Source organism: Taudactylus pleione, unplaced genomic scaffold, assembly GCF_031769625.1.
Source record: "Taudactylus pleione unplaced genomic scaffold, aTauple2 ptg001880l, whole genome shotgun sequence".
In the NCBI taxonomy this organism is placed as follows: Eukaryota; Metazoa; Chordata; class Amphibia; order Anura; family Myobatrachidae; genus Taudactylus; species Taudactylus pleione.
The window spans coordinates 1,422,320-1,443,439 of record NW_028286277.1 but is presented as its reverse complement, the minus strand read 5'-3'; the positions used below and the strand labels follow the sequence as shown (position 1 = coordinate 1,443,439).

Genomic DNA, 21,120 nt, shown 5'->3' with positions numbered 1-21,120 from the left:
TTGGGAGCTGATTGGCTGGCACCTTATCGCTTTCTTATCACTTTTCACTCTGTCTCATAACACTGCTTCTTAGTAACTAGACCCCACAGTATTGTCAGGAACACAATAGCAGTATCTTTATAGGATGTAGGTGCAAATGTAGAGTTTGTAACAGGGTTTATATGTGTGTGTGTGTATATATTGTGATAGAGGCACTGGAGAAGTTGGGGATGGCATGTATATGTGTGTCCCAGATTTCTGTCATATGTATTTTAAACCCCAGGAAAAGTCTGTTTTACCAAGCAGATCTGAGTGTCGGCTTTTGGTAAAAGCCGGATAATGGGTCCTGGGGGTGTGGGTGTGAGAGAGAAGGGAGGGCTCCATCCACAGGGCCGCTTCAAGTGTTGGGCTTTTCAGCCTGAGACCAGGCTAATTAATGATTACACCTGGAAGTGGCTTATAAGAGCTGTGTAGAGTTTTTATGCAGGGTCTCACACACCCTGGGGAGAACAGACACTGAGGTTTTGTTCTGAGACACTGTGACTATGTACTATGTTTGTGGTAAGGCAGTAGGCCCTGCCACATGTAGAGAGGGAGTTACCGGTCTAGTTAGAGCCCAGACGGGCTAGGGGTTTATTTTTATGTTTTGTTTGTTTGATTATTGGTGTCACACAATTAATACTGGCGCTGACCAGCTTGCACGAAATCCCACGACTGGCTGCTGTGTGTAAGGAGGTGTCCACCTACCCCAGGAGAGGGACCCCTACCCCTATCATATCACAGTATATATATTTTATTTTCTCAGGTCTCCCTCTGACCATTGATGATTCCGCATAGACCTGCAAAGCATGCCATCATGGAGCAAGTGCCGATCGCTGGCCACAATAAGGAAAACTAAAATATGGTCCATTTGGTGGGTTTCTAGGTACTCAGAACCCCCCCTGTATGCGCCTTTGTGTTGTTACAGTCAAAATATATCGTTGACCAATTTATAAAATTATCTGTTTATGGGGCCTATTTATCAAGCAGAAAATAATGCGGTGATGTAATACGCTTCCATGATCCTCAGACAGTATTGTGGTCCGGACCAGCTCTTTTTTTCGGATCTTGTTCCCCATTGGAAATGCCACCTCCATGCTGTTCTGCCCCAATGAGGAGAGCCCCACCTGCGAGGGATCTTCTGGCTCCTCCCCCAGCAGCCTCTATGCTCCACCCCTCCCCCTATTTTCAGCTATTGCTATGACTTTACTGCTGGCTTCAGGCTGTGACAGGGTCTTTCGGAGACGATGGGCCGATAAAACATTATTCTTAAATTGGAACAAAAACTGATTCCTCATCGCTGCGATATGTGGCAAAAATAAATGCTAGTAATAGTACAAGGGGGCTCACTGCCACCAATGATAAATAAACACTGTTACATTTCAGTAGCATTCAGCAGCAGGAGGACTCAAAACATGCCATGCACGGACGTGCAGGGGGCGACGTGGACGAAGCTAGGTCAGGCTGCAGCTAATTATGGCATTAGAATAGGACAGCAGCAGCCTAGCATAGTTCTGTTCATCTAAATCATGTGTGTGCATGGTGAATATGTGGAATTTGGGGGAGGAGGGGGGGGTCTAGGCCAACATACAGCTATTTCAAGTATCCAAACATTAACGGCCCCTGTGCCACCTTGCAATCACCCCTTGTGCCCCTGTCCAAGCCTCTTCTGTTGTCAGTTGTTTTGCAAAGCGCATCTTATTGACTGGACCCAATTACTGAGCCCATTGCAGTATTTGGGAGCCGCTGTCTGGTCATCGGTCACACAAGAAACAGACAAATCTCTCCAGAATAGAATGCAGATCTGTAAAGCAATTAAACTGCAAGCCTGTTTCTTATTACAACAATGTGAGGATAGTAAATTGTCTACAGCCAATAGGAGAAAGAAAAAAAAAAAAACACCACGAAATCATTTCAAAGAACAAACATAGAAATCTTCTGTTCCTGGGGATGTAAATACCATGAAAAAAAAATATCACTTGGTATTTAAATCTCATTGGCTGGCTGGCTGCGCACCTTTCTACAACGGCGTGAGTCATCGTAGCTGCAGTCTGCAGGGCTCTTCTATATCCTACTCCTGGCACAGGCACAAACAAGGGGAAGAATAAATCTTCTATAATATACAGAGTTCTGTTCTTATCTCAGCGAGATCAGGCCGTTGTGCAGGGGACTCACAAAGTGTTAAGGGAAGCACGATCTGATATAAAAATGTACTTGGCTACAGCCTATATTTCTCCCTTGACACACGTTCTGGCGCTCTCTGTTCTTTAGACTCACAACTATCCATCGCATCGTCCTGTTGCCTCCGAACCTTCTGGTTGGTGAATAGGAATGAATTACAAATGCGGCAATAACCTGCACTTAGTATTCAAGAGGTGGGATTGGTCTATGAAGATTTATATGATGTTATGATAGAGAAGCTCTGGATCTCAGCCGTCGCACACTGTAGCCATCTAGCTATTCACTAAACTGACGGAGGAATTAACCTGTGCGACACTTTGCAGAGAAGATGTCGGATCAGGGATTTAATTAGTTGTAGCAAAATATTATTGCATCATTTCATTTTTGCAAAATTGGAGGTGGGACGCCGATAACGGGTGCCCAGTCTCTGCGACCTAAGGAGAACTGATATGTTTCCCAACCTAACCCAAAGGGAAAAGAACTGAAAAAAGGAGAGTGGTATCTCAGACGCTGAGATTAGTGGCGTCCCTCCCCGTGGTGACACCCAGTGCGGACATGATAGCAGTACGCGTCGGCAAAAGGGGTTCTGGCCTTACAGGTAGTGGCGTGACCTTACGTGTAGGGGGTGTGGCCACCGGGCCCGCACCCCCGTTTTAGTCACACCGGGGGTCCGGAGATGCAGACTGCCCCCGGGGACCAGTCTGTGTGCAGTGCTGGTTCCCTTACTGTGGCAGGAGCCGAGTGCTGCAAGTAATGCTACAGTGCACTGTCACTGAGGAGCTGGTACTTTGGTGTCACCCCTTGGCGGGTGACACCTGGGTGCGGCCCGCACCCCCGTTGTGATGCCACTTGATGGAAAGGGCATTTCATAGAGCAAAACTTCATTGTGACACTTCCACTATGCAAAACTAGCCCCTTCCTCACCATAAATGGGGGCCGAGCAATATAGGACTGTCAAAGGCAGTGGTCAATCGCCCTCTTACCCAAACAAGAAGTACGAGCTACAATTGGCAAAGGGATGACCCAACAAAAATAGATAATAATCAAATTATTTATTAGCAGATTCATTGAACACTGCCTGAGGTAGTGGCCAGGTGCAGTAAAATACATTGCAACTTGAGGTTTTTGCTTCATTTTTTAAGCCCGATACTGCGGTTTTAATTTTTTTTTTTTATTATTTGTATTTTTTATCATCCTTCTATCACTTGTTGTCTAAATTAGTGAAAAATTGTTATTTTTAAATTTTGTTTATCCATGACAATAGTGAGTTGTATTATGATTGCATTCATCTAACTAATAAATCATTTGATTATTGATTATTTTTTGTTGGGTCATCAACCTATCAATCTGACACAGTGTCTCACAGGGGGCAAGTCTCACAGACGTCAGTGTGATATCAGCATTGTTCTACCAGGAATCCCGACATACAGCTTACCCCCCGATGAAGGGGCGGGTATCGTCTTAGGTCAGGTATCTTCTCCTGCTATGCTGGTGCAGTGTAGTTAGGCTGATAGCGGTGCTGCGTTTAGTATATGTCTGTACACTGTGTAAATTATTTAGGTAGAAAGCTTGCAGATCTCAGAACCCAATACTTGTCAACGCTTTTCGTTTTTGTCTAAACAAGCTAAGTAATGGGTCTGACTCGTCGTTTACTGTAAATGGGGTGACATTCCAGGTGTGTATAGTGGATGCTATATTCATAAGGGGGCACTGTAATGTGGCATAATCTGACCTCTACATTGTAATGTGATATAATATTAACTGAAGGGCACTATAATGTTACATAATATGAATTGGGGCACTGTAATGTGGCACAATATGAAGTGGGTGCACTATAGGCTGGCATAATATGATCTGGGGGGTGTAGTTATGAGACCAGCGGCAGCGATGCCACCAGTCTCAATCCCAATGGGGGAGGGAAGGCCGACAAGGGATTTAAGATAGGCGTCTAAATACCGATGCCTAACGTAATCCCGATGCCGGAATACAGAAGGACACCAGCCCGAATGAGGTAAGTCCGGGGCACCTTTACTGTTAGCCATGGGAGGGAGGAGAGGGTTAGGTTTAGGCAGTGTAGCGGAGTTAGGGTTAGGTTTTGGGGGGGAGGTGAGGGTTAGGCACCACTATGGGGGAGGGTTTGGGCTAGGCACCACTTGGGTGGGGGGTTAGAGTTAGGCACGAAGGGGGAGACTTATGTTTAGGCATTAACGGGGAGGGTTAGGGATAGGCTACAAAGAGGAAGGGTTAGAGGGAGAAGGGGGGAGGGTAAGTATACTTACCCGTACCCTGTCAGGATACCAAACATCGGGATGCCGTTGTCCGTATTGTGACAGGAGGCATCCCGACAGCCGGCATTACATACTGATTCCGATCTGTGGGGCACTGTAATGTGGAATAATCTGAACTGGAGGACACTGTAATTTGGCATATTCTGACCTGTTCATTGTAATGTGATATGATATGAACTGAAGTGCACTATAATGTTACATAATATGAACTGGGGCACTGTTGTGTGGCACAATATGAAGTAGATGCACTATAGTCTGGCATAATATGATCTGGGGGCACTAATGTGGCCTAATTTGAAATGGAGGACACTGTAATGTGGCACAATATGAACTGGGGACACTATCATAATGGGAATTGTGGGTTCTGTGTGGCATAATGTGTACTGCAGCACTATAATGTGACAATGTGAACTAGGGCAATACTATTTTTCAGAAAGTAAAGTAAAGCACTACTATGGGGCATACACTGTAATAGCTGCAGAAAAGCGTCTCTCTAGCAGCATAGGGACAGGGGTCCCTTCAAAATGTCGCCATTGGGCCCACAAAGTTCTGGCTAGTCCCCTGTTCATGATATTGTTCTTTATGTTTAGCTGCACTTTCCAGACGGTTAATTAGATTAAGATTATTTAAAACAACGAGCAGATGTCAAAGGTCAGAATAACTCCTAACAACTGATGCCCACCATGGGAATTGATCTTGCGACCTATTGCACTGTAAACCAGTGTTTGGCAAGTTGAAACGCAGCAGCTGTTATTAGCTTTTGAGTTAGTTCAGAAGAACTTGACTATTCAGGGTTTATGTTCTCCGGATGTGGATTGAAAGATTTACCCTCCCTCCTGGTGCCTAACCCTAACTCTTACCCTAAACAAAAAACAAAAAACATGTGTCGACCATTTACATGTCGACCTTTTGACCCTGTCGGCCATTTGTACTTATCGACCTTCTTACATGTCGACATTAAGTTTGTCAACCTTTTTTTTGTCCCTGTTGACCTTTTGTCCCTGTCGACCTATAGCCTGTCTAACATCTGGTGTCTATCTAGACATTGTCTACCTTTTTACTATAGATCTTTAGACCGGATTTCAAGTTCTCCATCCATTCCACCCACTTCCTAACCCTCACCCTTCCTCCCCCTAGCCTAACCCTAACCTCCCTGGGGGTGCCAAACCCTAAGTCCCCCCGGGCGCCCTAAAAGTAACCCGCCTTTCCCCCCCCGCCCTTCAATCGGGATGCCGGGCGCCGGTCTCCCGGCATCGGTAAAATGATAGGCGTCTAGATTTAACCCTCACCGGGAATTAGTAGTCTAGAAGCCGGTGGTCGGCATTCCGTCCGCCGGCTTCATAAACGTATACCAGCAGAATGAACTGAATGTCACCATCCCAGATCTATCCAAAGAATATAAGTTTTGAATGATGCTAAATTATAAGTAGTGCAGAATGGTGTTCCATGAAGAGGTGCAGCAAAAGCAAAATCGCTGTACGAAACAGTATTAGCAGGAAATGATGCTGCAACTTCACTCACCAGTACACCCACTCTAGGAAAATCCTTCAAGTGCTTTGGAGAAAACTTGTCCCATGCTTCATTTTGGTTACTACGTATGGATAGATGTCTATAAATTATACATTGTCCTGCCTCTATCTACATTTCTCAACAAATGTGTGCATTATCTCCACATTGAAACAAGACATCTTTACATGGTATCTGGTCTAAAGATCTACAGTAAAAAGGTAGACAATGTCTTGATACCATATGCTAGACAGGCAATAGGTCGACAGGGACAAAAGGTCTACACACTAAAGGTCGACATGTAAGAAGGTCGACATGTACAAATGGTTGACAGGTTAAAAAGGTCGACATGCAAATAGTCAACATGAAAATGGTTGCCCCATGATTTTTTTGCTTTTTAGGGTTAGATTCAGGGTGAAGCACTTAACGGAGGGTTAAGCACTTATCCCATTGGTTAGGGTTAGGCACTTACCGGAGGGTTAGGGTTAGGCACTAGAAGGGACGGTTAGGGTCAGGCACCTACCCCGATGGTTAGGGTTAGGCACCAAGAGGGTGGGTTAAGGTTAGGCACCAAGGGGAGGGTTAGGGTGAAGATTAGGGTTAGAAAAAAAAAGTGTGTCGACCATTTTCATGTCGACCTTTTGATCATGTTGACCATTTGTACCGGTTGACCTTCTTACATGTCGACATTTAGTGTGCCGACCTTTTGTCCCTGTCGACCTATTGCCCATCTAGCATCTGGTGTCTATCTAGACATTGTCTCCCTTTTTACAGTAGATCTTTCAATCCATAACCCTTTACATGCTGTTCATATATACAGTACCGCCTGTTCCACTTAAGGGGATTCAGCCTTATTACTGCAAAGTCTTGTAGCTCGGTCTCCCCGGGTTCTGACAGAACAAAATTCATCTGGAAAGTTGGGGTTTTGAGCATTAACTGTACTTTGTCTGCCGTCTACATTAGCACAAAGCCATGCAGGCTGATTTTTTTTTTTTTTTAAGCAAATCCTTTGTGTCTCTGTGACTGCATGTATTAAAGGAGACAGCCGCTGTAAGCTTGTGAATTGCAAATATGAATGGAATAATTAATTGCATAATTTGACACAATCTAAATGCCACTTGCGCTTTCTTTTGGAGCAACCGCCATTCCGCGCATCCAGAAAGAAATGTCAAGTGTCATATTCTGTTTAACAGTCCAAAACAGTTTTTTTTTGTTTTTTTTTGGCAAAGTAAAAGCGTAAGGTTAATGATAAACCTGGATAGCTTATTCAGCTCATTGATTACAAAAGTTTCCCATCTTTGAAACTGTTTTACTAAGTATAATAAAGAAGATTCTGTACTAAGCCAATTAAGAGCAGACAAAACCTTTTTTTGTTTACAGAATCATATCACCAGTATTGGGTATAAGTAACAATAAATTGCCACCAAATTTGTAGGTTTGGTGCACAAAAATATTTATTTTTCTCTACCTTAAAGAGCACCTGTCGCCTACATATAACGGAGGCAGCCATTTTGTTGTAACCAACTAACATTCACAATGACATCCATCTTGTTAAGTTCATCGACACCCACTGCCTGGCGGTGACAAGCGTTGTCCTTCAGGGAAAACAGCTGTTGAGTGGTTCGAGTAATGCCTAGTCTTATAAAACTGTATATTACCAGTGTACAGTATATTATAACAGGCGCTTACTTAGAAGGTGCTAAAATCACATGACCTGCTTGATAGGGCAGAACTACCATGTGCTCTGAATTTTGTAGCTATGCCTAACTGCCAGTGACCATGGAGGCTGAGAGCAGCTGTGAAGAGGGGGATCAATAATTTTGTGCCTTACCCAGGGCTGGACTGGACCACAGGGGTACAGGGGAAATCCCCGGAGGGCCCTACTGCCAGAGGGCCCACCCCCCTACTCTAGGTAACAGGTTCCAGACCTCGAATCATACATTGTTGCTCAATTTTATGGTCAGTTACCTGGTGGAGTAGTACCACTGATCAACATGGGTGCTTGGCTCCTTTCTATAGAAACTACAACCAGATTTACCTATTGGTTAGCCAAGCACCTCTGGTTGCTGGCCATACCCTCTCTGGGGTCTGGTCACACCCCACTGCATTCCCCCGGTGGGCCCTTTATGCCCCAGTCTGACACTGGCCTTACCCCTAAATCCGCCTCTGCAGGACAGAAAGTACTACTAAGGCATCATGGACCAATCAGAGAGGGCATTCCATACCATCCAATTAGAAAACACACAGGGCCCGTTGCAGAGCTGAATGTGCGCCTGTGCGTATCTTGCATGTTCTCACACTGCCCATGCTCCAGATCTGAGCGTGTTGTGAGTAACTCGTATTTCAGTAGCATCTTCATTAATGGGCCGCAACGGGGCATAGACAAATGTCTTGAGAGGGCAGGTCAGTGGGATTAGGGGCTTATGCAGAGTTGGATGTGAATAAGGACATTTCAGCCGCGTCTTCTGCACTCGCGCCAGCAGTGTGTGGCAAGGTGCAACGGTTTCAGACCCACTATATCGATGGCGGAGGTTTAGGGGAAACCCATCTTCACTAACAGGGCCAGCAACATAGTGTCTATCCAATTTCTTAGGCCAGACCATAACACCTAGTGATCCCAATGTCCATTAGCAAGAAGGATTGGGCTACGGTGTTGTTTTAAAAAAAAATGTGCGTCTCTGATATATAAAAAAAATCCATACTATTGCCCCCTATATATTTTCAATATTTATATTGGTCCTTAATATTTATTTTGGCCCGCTTAATGTTAGCAATATTAAATTTTCCCCCTATATATTATTAAAATTATTTATGCCGTCCCTATGTGTTTTTATAATTTATTATGTCTCTCCCTTTGTATTTTTATTTATTATGGCCCTCCTATGTACTTTTTACATTTTATGATCCCTTATGTCATAATTTTCCAGAACTTTTTCCCCCCTAAATATTTATGTAGTGTAGGGAATTTAGTATAAAATTACCTACACTCTTCTTCTTGTCCTGTACCAACGTAATCAGTAGTATAAAAAATTAGAACCCCTATGAAACTAAATTTAAAATTAGTTCATTTCTGACCATGGGCCTACCTAATAGACATCCGGCAGATGAGAGACCACTTCTGATTACCTGGCTGTCAAGATTTTCCTTCTGTTTTACATGAATAAATCTGGTAGGTTGTAAAATGCCCAAAAATTCACCAAAAATTTACAAAATTGCCACATGATAAATTTACCTCTTAGATATTTTCTTGTTTATTGCATTTTTCTTTTTAACATTCTGACATTTTAATTAATGCGATCTGTGAATAACGGGGCAACATTTACGCAGTTGACTGAATGTGCCCATTGGGTCACCAAAGAAGACCTAACAGGCCCAAAAACTTTGCACCTCTCCCTTCTCGGTGCTTCTGACTATTAAAATGGCAAATAACACTGGTGAAAACCTGTCGACGGCACTAGTCATTGAAAATGAATGACGATCAACTGCTCTAAAAAAAAAACATGACTTTAGGACGATCACAGAGGGAAAAATTGCCTTAAATGCAAAATAAACTGGTGAAAACCATTGATGGGACCAACACATTTTGTGAATCTAAAGACCACTGAAGAGCCAAAGGCCAATGTAATGTAAAACTAAACTACAGTGGAATGTATTTTGCAAGAGAGCAATTGAAGTTCATAATGTTAAATCCTTCATGTTCCAATAATGAATGTGGTGGAGGTGGAGATTTTTTGCCAATACATATAACAAAATAATTTATCTAAGAAGACAAGTACAATGGTGGTGCTTTTATTGGACTGTTTACCCGCTGTAATAGTGTGTATAAAAAGTATTTCTGTACAAGCAAATAAATAAATTCATATTTTTTGTTAGTCCTTTAAGTAAATAATGTAGGAAACCATTAAAACAGTGATACATTGCCTTTAAACTTACTTTTAAAAACAGTATATATTTTCCGTTACATTGTATCACACGAATTGACAAAATATGTGCAATAACAATATTTTCCTGCAACAAATTTTCTGATAGACTAAACGCACAATAGAACACATGATTGCCACTTTCCCTCATGTGATTGTTACTCTGTTTTAGAAAATAATTGAAGTGCTCATCTTTTCAGATGTTTGCCGCTATTTGATACTCTATAAAGCGGCTTCACGCTGCTTGTGTAAAGATCAGCTACATTCAAATGAACACTATTAATGAGCAGATGAAAGTCCTCATTCTTCCCAATAGCAAAATGAAAGGAGGAGAAAGGATGTGCGATTTCCTTTACAGGAAACAGACATGGTGTATCTAATTCATGCTGGGCATATTTTTGTCATCTTCTTTCTCCCTTTAAACAAGATTAGATCTGTTGTTTTGTATATATATACAAATCCGGGCTGAAAAGAATGGCTCTAGTTTTTGTCCGAGGTCTCGAAATGTTCGTATTGTGGAACTGCGCAAAGTCTAAGCTTTCAGCAGCCGTTAATCAATGGACAGAGTTTGCCAAACAAGACATTTATAATTAATCTTTTTAGACACCTTTTACCGGGAGTTGATCACCACTTTGTAATTGTTACATTTGTTATTTTTTTCAAAGATGCTTTAAGCAGCAATCTTCTTGTAGGCAGCAATTTTATAGTGTATCCATTCAGTTGATAGTCAGAAATGTAGGTACATAGTGGGAGCCAGTCTTGCTCCCCATAAGTTTTACTGCACAGTGTAATAATCTGGTCTACTTTTTAATATGCTCTTGCTAAGGGATTAGAAATTCAAGTTCTACAACAGTGATTCCCAACTTCGGTCCTCAAGACACACCAACAGTCCTGGTTTTCGTGATATCCATGCTTAAGCAAAGATGGTTAAATCAAATAACTGAGGTGCTAATTAAGGGCCTGATTCAGACCCACTTGCAAGCGGCTGTCCGGACGGAGGGAGCTCCGTCGTGCGCATGCGCGAGACGCGACGAGCGAAGGACTTTCCTTCGCTCGTTGTGTCTGATCAAAGGGGGCGTGCTGTCGATGTTGATTGACAGCACGCCCCCTTTGGTGGGCGTGCCGGGGGCGTGCCTGCCAGACGGAGGCGTTCCCAAGGGAACGCCTACCGTCAGAAGCCGGCCCCACTGACATCACTAGTGATGTAAGTGGGAGTGATTTTGGCTCTGATAGAGCCAAAATCACTCCGGGCCTTGCGGTTGAGAAACTCAACCGCAGGCTTCGGCTCGCAGTGGCGATGGTCGCGACGGTCAAGACCATCGCGACCATCATCCTGCATGCTCATATAGGCTGTGGGTGGTGACCCACAGCTATACGAGCGTCCAGGAGGACGCTCCATAATTATGGAGGTGGGCCCTGATTCAGAGCGAGCGCTCTGGACAGAGCGTCCGGCTCTGAATCAGGGCCTAAGTCTCCTGTGCTCAAGAATGGCTATGCATAAAACTTGGACTGTTAGTGTGCCTGTAGAACTGTGGTTGGGAAACCCTGATCTACGAGATTACACTGCAATTCTTTGTTGAGCAAGGTGCCATTCAGATTCACTGACTATAGTATAGCTATAACAAATCAACACGTTTGTTTTCTTTTACTTCATGCGAGATTGCACATTAGCATTCCTGTTGAACGAGAGAGAAGCAAATAAATTCTGCTTAATCGACAATCATCCGACACTTTTTTCTATATTTTAGCTTTCATTGCATGTCAAGTCGTTTGTGCCTCATTTGCAATCAGAATTGTCCCAACATAAATTTATTGATGAATAATTTGAATCGGTGATGAATATAAAATACATTGGTGCTTGATTGGACGGGCAACTGAGTCTTCCGCCTCTACTTCTGGATCACACAAGGTTCAAATTGGCAGAAAAGCGCAACGGGAAAACATTAATATGTGATGAGCAAGAAACAGATGATAAAAGCAACTGTATAAAGAGGCTGCAAATTCTGTCCTTATTCAACATTAACATGCAAGATATGAATTGTCAATATACTAAGCTTTCAAGTCAGGGGCATACCTATAATGGGTGAAGGGTGTGTGATGCACACGGGCCCCTGGGTCCAGGGGGGCCCACACCCCACACATATAGTCTTTATACTTACCTGTCCGTTGTCTCCAGAGGGCTGCCCGGCACTGCAGAGCAGCAAAAATCACTGGGAAAATGGCGGCGGCCATTTTCCCGGTGACTTGCACATGCTCAGTACTGCAGGCGCCATTTTCCCGGAGATCCATGGATGCCCAGTAGATGTGGACACTAAGCCAGAATCTACTATACTGCACCGACTGCGGCACTGCTAGAGAGAAGAGGGGGCCTGCACTGGGTCTATACATGGGCCCCCTCCTCTCTTAAAATGCCCCGGTTTCAAGTCATACCGTATACTGTGCTTAGAAGTATATTAAACAGAGCCTTGTGGTCTGTATTGTTTGGGAAAAAATGGGTTTCCTGTGATCTCATTTGCCCAGGAGATATATTTAAGAAGGGAATCTATAATCTCAGTTATTAGGTGAAATGTCTGACCTGTGCAGTATTTGGTAAGTGCAAGTCCGGGATTACATATCACTCCCACCCTCCCCATTCCCTGGACCATTCTTCCATGGCCCTAAGCTCCTCAACATATAGCGGGAAAAGCAATAGAATGCAGATTGCAGGCATCAACCAGATGATGGCAAGTCTGCATGGTATCTTAAAGTGGCAAAAATTTAAAAGGCAAAATCAGGTTGGTTATAATCCCATGAAACTGACTCATAAGCTTTCAGACCAAATTGAAATGTGGTGAAGCCTTACCTCCTGTGTCACTGTTTGATATTTACCAGTCAGGTGGGAGAGAGTTCGGTATGAAATATCCCGACACCGGTAGCCTGGCAGCAGTGAAGATCCCGACAGGTAAGTATTTAATAACCCTACTCCCCCCCTAACCCTAACCCTCCTTTAGGGGTGCCTAACCCTAACCTCCCTCCCTAGTGCTTAACCCTAACCCCCCCTACCCCACAGCCTAACCCTAAGTCTCACGGGGGGGTGCCTAACCCTAACCTCCCACCGGGGTTGCCTAACCCCCCATTCCCCTATCTTAAACCTAACCCTCCCCCGGGAGCCCTAAAACCTAACCCTCCCCCTCCGCGGCTGTCCACGCTCAGCTTACCTTTGTTCGGTATGCCGGGTGTCGGGCTCCTGGCGTAGATCTAATGATAGGCGTCGGGATTTTGACACCTGTCATTAGTACATTGCCAGGATTTGACAGTCAGGAAGCCGGTGGTCAGCATTTCGACCGTCGGCTTCCAGACTGCATCCCGGTGGGGGAACAAGACTAGATATGTTATTAACTTACTAGATGCCAGTTTACACCTCATCCTTTCTCTGTTGTGAATTGTTTTAAATATAATCAGCATAAATAGACCATTTAAAAGGTTTTCTATAGATTAAAAATATTCCCTATACATTCCCAAAAAACTATATTAAAGCACTGTATTATTATTATTCTACATCATTATTATTATTATTATTATTATTAATGATTATTTATTATTATACAGTACTTTGACTATTATTATTATTATTTTTTTTTTATTATTACTATTATTACTATTACTATAATTATTATTATTATTATTATTATTATTATTATTATTATTATTATTATTATTATTATTCTTTATGATTATTTATTATTATACAGTACTTTATGACTATTATTATTATTATTATTATATTTTTATTACTATTATTATTATTATTATTATTATTACTAGTACTACTATTATTATTATTATCCTTTTTTATCTGGCACCACTGTATATCGAATATATAATGCTAAAGCACATAATCAACATGGTTTCCTAAATGTATCAGGCATTTCCTGTACTAGGCAAGACGCGCGCTGCATGCAAAAGAATTAGCCAGACAGTGGATTCACTTACAGTTATGGGGACGGATTAATATTACAATACTGCCTGATACGATACAGATGCTCCAGATTCATTAAGGCAATCTAACATCATCAGTCAAAATCCAGGGGAAGAGATTAATAGGTAGAGTGGATTATCGTTCCACAATGATAGTTCCATTACCGGAGAGTAATCTCACTGGGACAATGGCAATAGCGCAGTCTGTCTGCACGCACTGAATGGGTTAAACAACACTCTTGTGATACCTTCATCCATAAATCCTATACCAGAGATCCTGCTCCTATATACAGCCAAGTCAGACATTGCTGCTCCTGCAGAATACCAGAGCTCAGACTGAAAGGAAGATCCCAGAGTGCCTGATATTGGCCCTCATTCAGAGCCACTCGCTAGCGGCAGTACGCTCGTTCCGAGCGATGTTCGCACATCTGCGCAAGCGTACGGATCGTTATACGCAATGCGCGAACCAGTCAGTGCGGCCGAAATTCATGTGCTCGCAATATAGCGAATGCCTGCTATTTTGAGTGACAGGAGGAGGCGTATGTGGGTGGTAACAGGGGAAGGTGCTTGAAAACGGGGAGTGGAGATCCGAACGCAGGCGTGCTTAAAGGTCAAAACGGGCGTTTTATGGGTGTGCATAATTAATACAGCAGCGTCATTGACCACGTCACTGGGTTATTTTATAGCCAGAACTGCTCGCAAGATTGTGGTAGCAAAAACCAACCCCAAGAATAGCGAGCAGTTCATACGCTGGTCGATGTACTCGATTAATCTAATAAATAGCGGACATGACGTATGGTGCGAGCGGCCAGGGGGCATTTTTAACAAATAAACGAGCGTATGTTTTGCTCGCTCGTTCAGACTTAGAGGTGTGAACAGACTGCAATTTGCGAACGGATCATTTGAATAGCCACCCCTTGTTTTTGAATGAACGACCGCAAATAGCGAACGGCTCTAAATCAGGCCCATTGAGAGCCACCATCTACTAATGTTACTCACATGCTATACCACATGGCAACCCCACTGTAGTTAAAGTACTGTATCAAAAACATGTATTTTTTTAGCATTCTTCCCTTAATATTTACAATAGATATATACCAAGGGTAAAAAAAAAATATGCGGTTAGAGTTCCTTAAACAATGCACCAACACATTATGGGTGTTTTTTTAAGATCCTTTGCAAGTTTGCCACGATAGCCGATATGCCTTATCGCTGCTATTGTAGTATCGGGGCCATTCACCGTTCTTCTCACACCCGGACAGCTGCTCTGAAAAGCAACGGTCCCGGTACACGGTAAAAAAAATACTCTTTCGCTGTTCGTCGCTGATTACTCTTCCGGGTTCTCATCCTGCTCTCCCATGCTTGTGCGGCTAGGCTATTATGACTAGGGTACAATGATTAACGGTATCTGAAGTAGCTATCGGGGTCACTCCCTGAAAAGTTCAGAGCTTGGTAAATTGCACATAACTGCAGTCCCAAGAGAGAATATTGGAGACTGTGGTATCCTGTGTTACTTAGGGCCTGATTCAAACCCGGCTGCTATATGCTTGCTCTCGCAAGCGGCCCGATGATCTGCGTACGTGCATGCGCACGCATCGCAGTACGCGTGCGTGAACTACACATTGCGATCGCATACTGCCCGCTCGCCCAGCAAAGACAGACCAGCACAGTGAGTGACAGGAGAGGCCGTGTGTGGGTGGTAACAGGGGCAGCCCATTAAAAATGGGGGAGTGGAGGTGCGAACGCAGGCGTGCCTGAGTGTTTCAACGCCGTTTTTAAAGCGTGAATAATTAACAGGCAGCGTCATAGTTCACGTCACTTGGCTGTATTTTTACACTGAAGTCCTCGCAGTGATTGCGGTAGGGTAAGGCAACCGCAAGTGCTGCGTTAGCGTCCGATGGTGCTCGATGTACCAATGTTTTAAGACACTTCCAGGAGACGACGTGCGCTAGTTGGCGGCTCTACATACTTTGATGGGCGGCTGCATACGCATCCCATGACGTCAGTTTTAAAAATAAGCATGCGCAGGATGCTAGCGGCCGCAATATGCGAGCGGGTCTGAATCAGGCCCTTAGTCCGCTAATTCCTGCATTCATCTTTTGGTAAATTGTCTAAACTATACAGAAAATGCCAGTATGAGAATACACCAGGGATGTGAGGTCAGGGTAGGCAGAGGAGGCAGAGCCCAAATTCCTGAGATTTGATATAAAAATGATTAGAATAATACAAAGAAGATAGTTATAACTTACAAACATCTTCTTTGTGGCGCTAGCTGGTACTGCAGGGAGACGAGAGATGAGGCAGCAACAGCTCAGCCTCACTTCTGTATAATCAGACACTGCTTGCAAAGCTGGGGGAGGGGCCACACCACAGGCAGTAAGCTGCACAAAGAGGGAGCTAGTAGAGGCATGCCTCTGAGTATGGGGGGCGTGCTGTAAGCAAAAATGGACACCTTGGATGTGTCATGAGACCAGGAAGTGCACTGTAGTGTTTAGAGATCAGAGATTAGTCAGCAGCAGCCATAGAAGACACAGTGATGAAGGTAGGAGAATCAATGAACACTGAAGCCTAGTGTAATGAGGGGAGAGTTACAGTGAGTAGGGAGTGAGACAGATTCCCAGCACAGACCCATCTCCATGTGTTACTCACCAGCCATTGACCTCACCACACACCACTGGAATACACTGTGTATTGCATTCATGAATTTTAACACCCAACACCCCCCCTCCCTACAAATTCTGCATTTGTCTCCCAGGTTGGCCTTCCAAATGAAAAGAGCTGTCATCTGGATCATGGATGAGGTAACATCTCTTATCCGCTGTTTTGGCTATGCTAAAATAATTCAGAGAGGATTTTTGAAATTCATACAATGTGCCCTACAGGGGTAGGGGTGTTCTCCTGATAACAGAACAGGTACAGTGTATGAAGGCGAGACATTACTTAAAGTAAATTACAGTCAGAAATTCCACTCACATAACTTGGAAGAGCAACAAAACAAGACACAAATTTTAACCAGACATTATAATATCAGTGTTTGGCTACACGGACAGCTAGAAATGCCGCTGATCTCTGTACTAACTGAGCTGTGACAAGAAGCAGTGTCAGCACTTCTTACCAGCATGCGAAGAAGCTTTATATCATTAATGTAACAGTAATAATCATTTCACGTCAAATGCTTCAATGACCCTTCTGTAACTCACCCAATAAAGAGCATCAATCCCTCACATTATCCAAGCCAATCCTATAATATTTGCTCACAATCAGATGTTTGGCAAAACTTTGCAATTATCATTTAATTTGTCAAGTGAACATTGTGACCAAAACTTATCTGGCATTTTAGGGGGGGGGGGGGGGCTGATAAAGGCAGAACACCCCTGGCTGCCCTCACCTGATACGTCTGTCATGTGAAAAGACTTAAGACTCAGGACACGCCCACTTGCTCCACATCGCTCATCAGGGATGTTCCATCTTGGATTGCACACCTGCCGAGGAAGACAAAACACACCTATGTGTCAAGATCAGATATAGTTATTTGATTTAATATCCTTATACATATACTGTATATTACATAAGTGATGCTATTATTGGCAGATCCTATAGGTGTTTATAAGATCCGGTCAAAATCCCGACAGTCAGGATGCCGTTGCAAAGAATGCCGGCACCGGAATCCCATCTTCCGCCATTTTGATGGTAAGTACTGGGGTTAGGGGGAGGGTTAGGGGTTAGGCACTAAGGTGGAGGGTTAGGGTTTAGGCACTATGGGGAAGCTTAGGGTTAGGCACTAAGGGGGAAGGGTTAGGTTTAGGGTGCAGGGAGGAGGAAGTTAGGTTTAGGTACCGGGGAGGGAGGGTTAGGGTAGGGAGAGGGGGAGATTTAGGATACTAACCGACAAGTGTCGGTATCCTAACCCTGTCGGGATGCCGCCATCGGGATTTGACCGCCGAGATCCCAAATGCCGACATCCTGTACCCAACCAGTGTTGATAGGAGTTGCAGGGTTATACAGGGTTAATGCAGTAGGCTCACAATGTAGCAGGTTTTACAGATCCAGCCTGGAACGTGAGTGGTTAATGCAGAGGTGTGCTGTATAGTATAGGGACACCTATACACAGTGGTGACAGTGGAGTATGTAATGTACACAGCAGAGAGGTTGTGTCTGCAGTCACTCTCACAGTCTCCGTTCAGGAGACACTCGGGGTATGTCCTTCCTCAGGAATGTACCGTATGCTTCATGTTTTTACACTGCGCATGCTCCCGAGTGTACACAGGAATGGACAGAGTCCTGCGCAACTCAGTCGCCTCTCAGCTCTGTATGGGTTGCATTCAAACAGGCCAGTACAAATATGCTTTCCAACAGGCACTTCGCTTTGCTACGCATCAATTTCAAAATTGCCAGCAGCGCTAAGAAGTGATTACGCTCGCTACGCTACAATAATATGGAGTCTGACTCACTGTGGTGCAGGGGGGCTGCGATCGTGCATGGTTTTGTCTATGCTTATAACAGGCATGGCTGGGACCCTAAACCTGCCCAACTGGGACCCAAGGAAATGTATAACAATAGGTTGGATGTATATACGTCATATTTAATTGAGGTGTAGCACAATTTTCGTGCTGGAGTTGTACAGGAGGCTGACATCACAGCGGTTCTTAACGTTTTATTTTGTTTCATGTTGCCCAAGCTCTTCTGCCTTCAGGTCATGTGGACACTGGACAATCAGTTAGTGGCTGACCATAAAACAGACAGACAGTTCTGGGACCTCCACTCTTAAGGGTAAAATCACCATGGCCAGTAGGGTTCTAACTTATCATTGGTAAATCTTGGCTCTACAAGGTTCTGTACAATATCAGTGTGTTAATGGTATTATTACTGTATGTTCAGTCTATGCCCCTCCTCCGGCTCCTGGACAACCTGTGTTTTGTTTTCGCATAAAGACACCAATCGGTGCCACCTGAACACCAGCTCCCAGTTTCATAAGCTTAGAAATTCCCACAGGTATTTTTGTGTCTCATAATGCAAAGTTGTGTAACCGAGCTTGGCTAATGTATTCCCTTTACCCTAATGACCTGTAGTTAGAGGTACAGTAATTACAGACACTAATCCTCTTTTGTGATTACTTGCTGTTTTATAATGTCAAGTGCAAATTATAAAAATCACTTTTCCACCTGAATGGGTCTATGGATTCCCTTCTCCTTTATGACAGAGGGGAGGGAAGAGCATTCCGGTCGTGCTGCTTTCAGCATCGTTCAACACAGGCTACCTTAAAGAGGAGGTTTAAAGTATTTGCAGGGAAATGTACATATATTATATCACACTGTACTGTGGGATGGGAGAATAATAAGAATTACTGCTCTTTCGGGCGAATCTCCAAGAACCTGCTTTATTTTTGTTTTTCTTCTTTGACTGGCAGAATACTTCAGTGACGTCTAATCCCTTTACTGCTATTGAGGGGAAGCAGATCTCAAGGTCATTTGGTAACGAAAAAAAACGGCCGAAGCTACCAGCCCGGCTCTCCATCGTTACAGCTGGGACTTACACATTGGTAACATAACAAAAGTGAGGATTATATTGTAGACAATACAAAAAAGCACAGAGAAAATGTCTGAGGTCGATGTATAAACCAAGAGTGGAACAGTGAATCACTGGGCTTTATAGCAAAAGCTGGGTAAGAGCCTGGCGATGACACCCTAGTCTCCTTTAAATGCAGGTGGTGCACTTGGGGAGCAGAGGTGTCTGGGAAGTGGAGGGTGGGTTGTTTGCAACATGGGATTGCTGAGCCCTACTCACCTCCGGGACCGGTTGTGTCCTTGTAGTTACGCTACTAGTTCAAATCAATACATCCTGCAAAGTAACTGCTAAAAACACCAGTGTGAATTTGCTGCTGTTTAAATGGGTTTTACATCTTACGGTGACCTCATACAATTTGTGCTAAATAGGCTGCGAAGAGCACAGCAGTGCCCTCCTGCAATTTGTGCTAATTAGGAAGCAGAGAGCACAGCCGAGCGATGTCATACTGTAAATAAAAGGGCAGCAAGACCATATGAATGACTGGTGTTATAAAACCGTGGCAGAAAAGTACAAAAGACAGCTAAAAATAAAAAAGAAAACTGTGTGCACTCATGGACTGATGCAGACTACCATGCAAGTCCGTTTTGCTGATGTTTTTTGCGATACATTCCACTGCGCATGCCTCTAGACTGAGCAGTCGCAAGTATGATACTCTCCCAAAATGTCCAGGAGACTCCCGTACTTTGGATGGCCTTCCCGGATGCCCGGAAAAAGCAGGCCAGTTTCCAGAACGCCACACAATGCTGCTGCTCATTCTCTAGTGAAGATGACTTGATGGTGAGATTTGTGCTGAATTGCGCCCATCCCCCACTTCACAATGCCTGGACATTGTCTAGCAGGGGGTAAGGTCACGATGAAGCGATCATGGCAAATGCCGTAAACCCCAACACTAACCTGGATCGCCAATCCTAGGGGGAACAGCCAGGATATCGGCTAGTATGAGTAGGTTTCTGAATATGTGATTCAGAGACATATAGTACACATCTCCACTTGTGGCAGAAGGGGAGTAACTGGGTGTCAGTGACATATTGGCACGTAAACTACGTGGAGCGAGGGCATTTCAAGAGGGCATATAGAGAGTTGTGGGTGATGCACAGTTATGGGTACACAAAGGTCCATCTGATTTCGGATAGATCTCTAGCACCAATTGAATGGCTGGTGCACGTTCATAGTGATGGCACCTGCTTTCACAAACAGATGGATAGTGCTGCCGCCTAGATGCACATAACGCTGCGTATAGGCAATATCCGTATGTATTTCTGTTTGCGCAGTGTGATGGCAAATGTGGCCAACTTGCTTGCACCTCTGCTTGTGGCCATTAGGTACACCTGAACACTCTCTTGTTGGAATCGGTATGATATGCCGGCTGTCGGGATGCCTACTGTCAGAATACCAACAGTAGCATCCCGATGGTTGGTATCCCGACAGGAGATGGGTAAGTATACTTACCCTCTCCCCCTAACCCTCCATTCTGGTAGCCTAACCCTAACCCTCCTCACCCCGCACCCTAACTCTCTCCGTTAGTTCAACCTAAGTCCCCCTCCTTTGTGTCTAAACCTAAACCTCCCCCCTTAGAGCCTAAACCTAAAAGTGGTGCCTGACCCTAACCCTCCCCCCTATGGGTGCCTAACCCTAACCTCTCTCCCAAGAACCTAACGCTAACCCCGCTAACTGTCCTAACGCTA

At 44.1% G+C, this 21,120-nt stretch overlaps 1 long non-coding RNA gene across 1 annotated transcript in view; it reads right to left on the bottom strand.

The window, feature by feature from the left end:
- LOC148436236 (uncharacterized) overlaps positions 1 to 21,120 on the bottom strand; it is a 590,534-nt gene that overhangs the window by 89,661 nt on the left and 479,753 nt on the right. Inside the window, exon 3 of the long non-coding RNA XR_015876487.1 lies at positions 17,259 to 17,352. This is a non-coding gene — a long non-coding RNA (uncharacterized LOC148436236). The remainder of the gene's footprint in view (positions 1 to 17,258; positions 17,353 to 21,120) is intronic.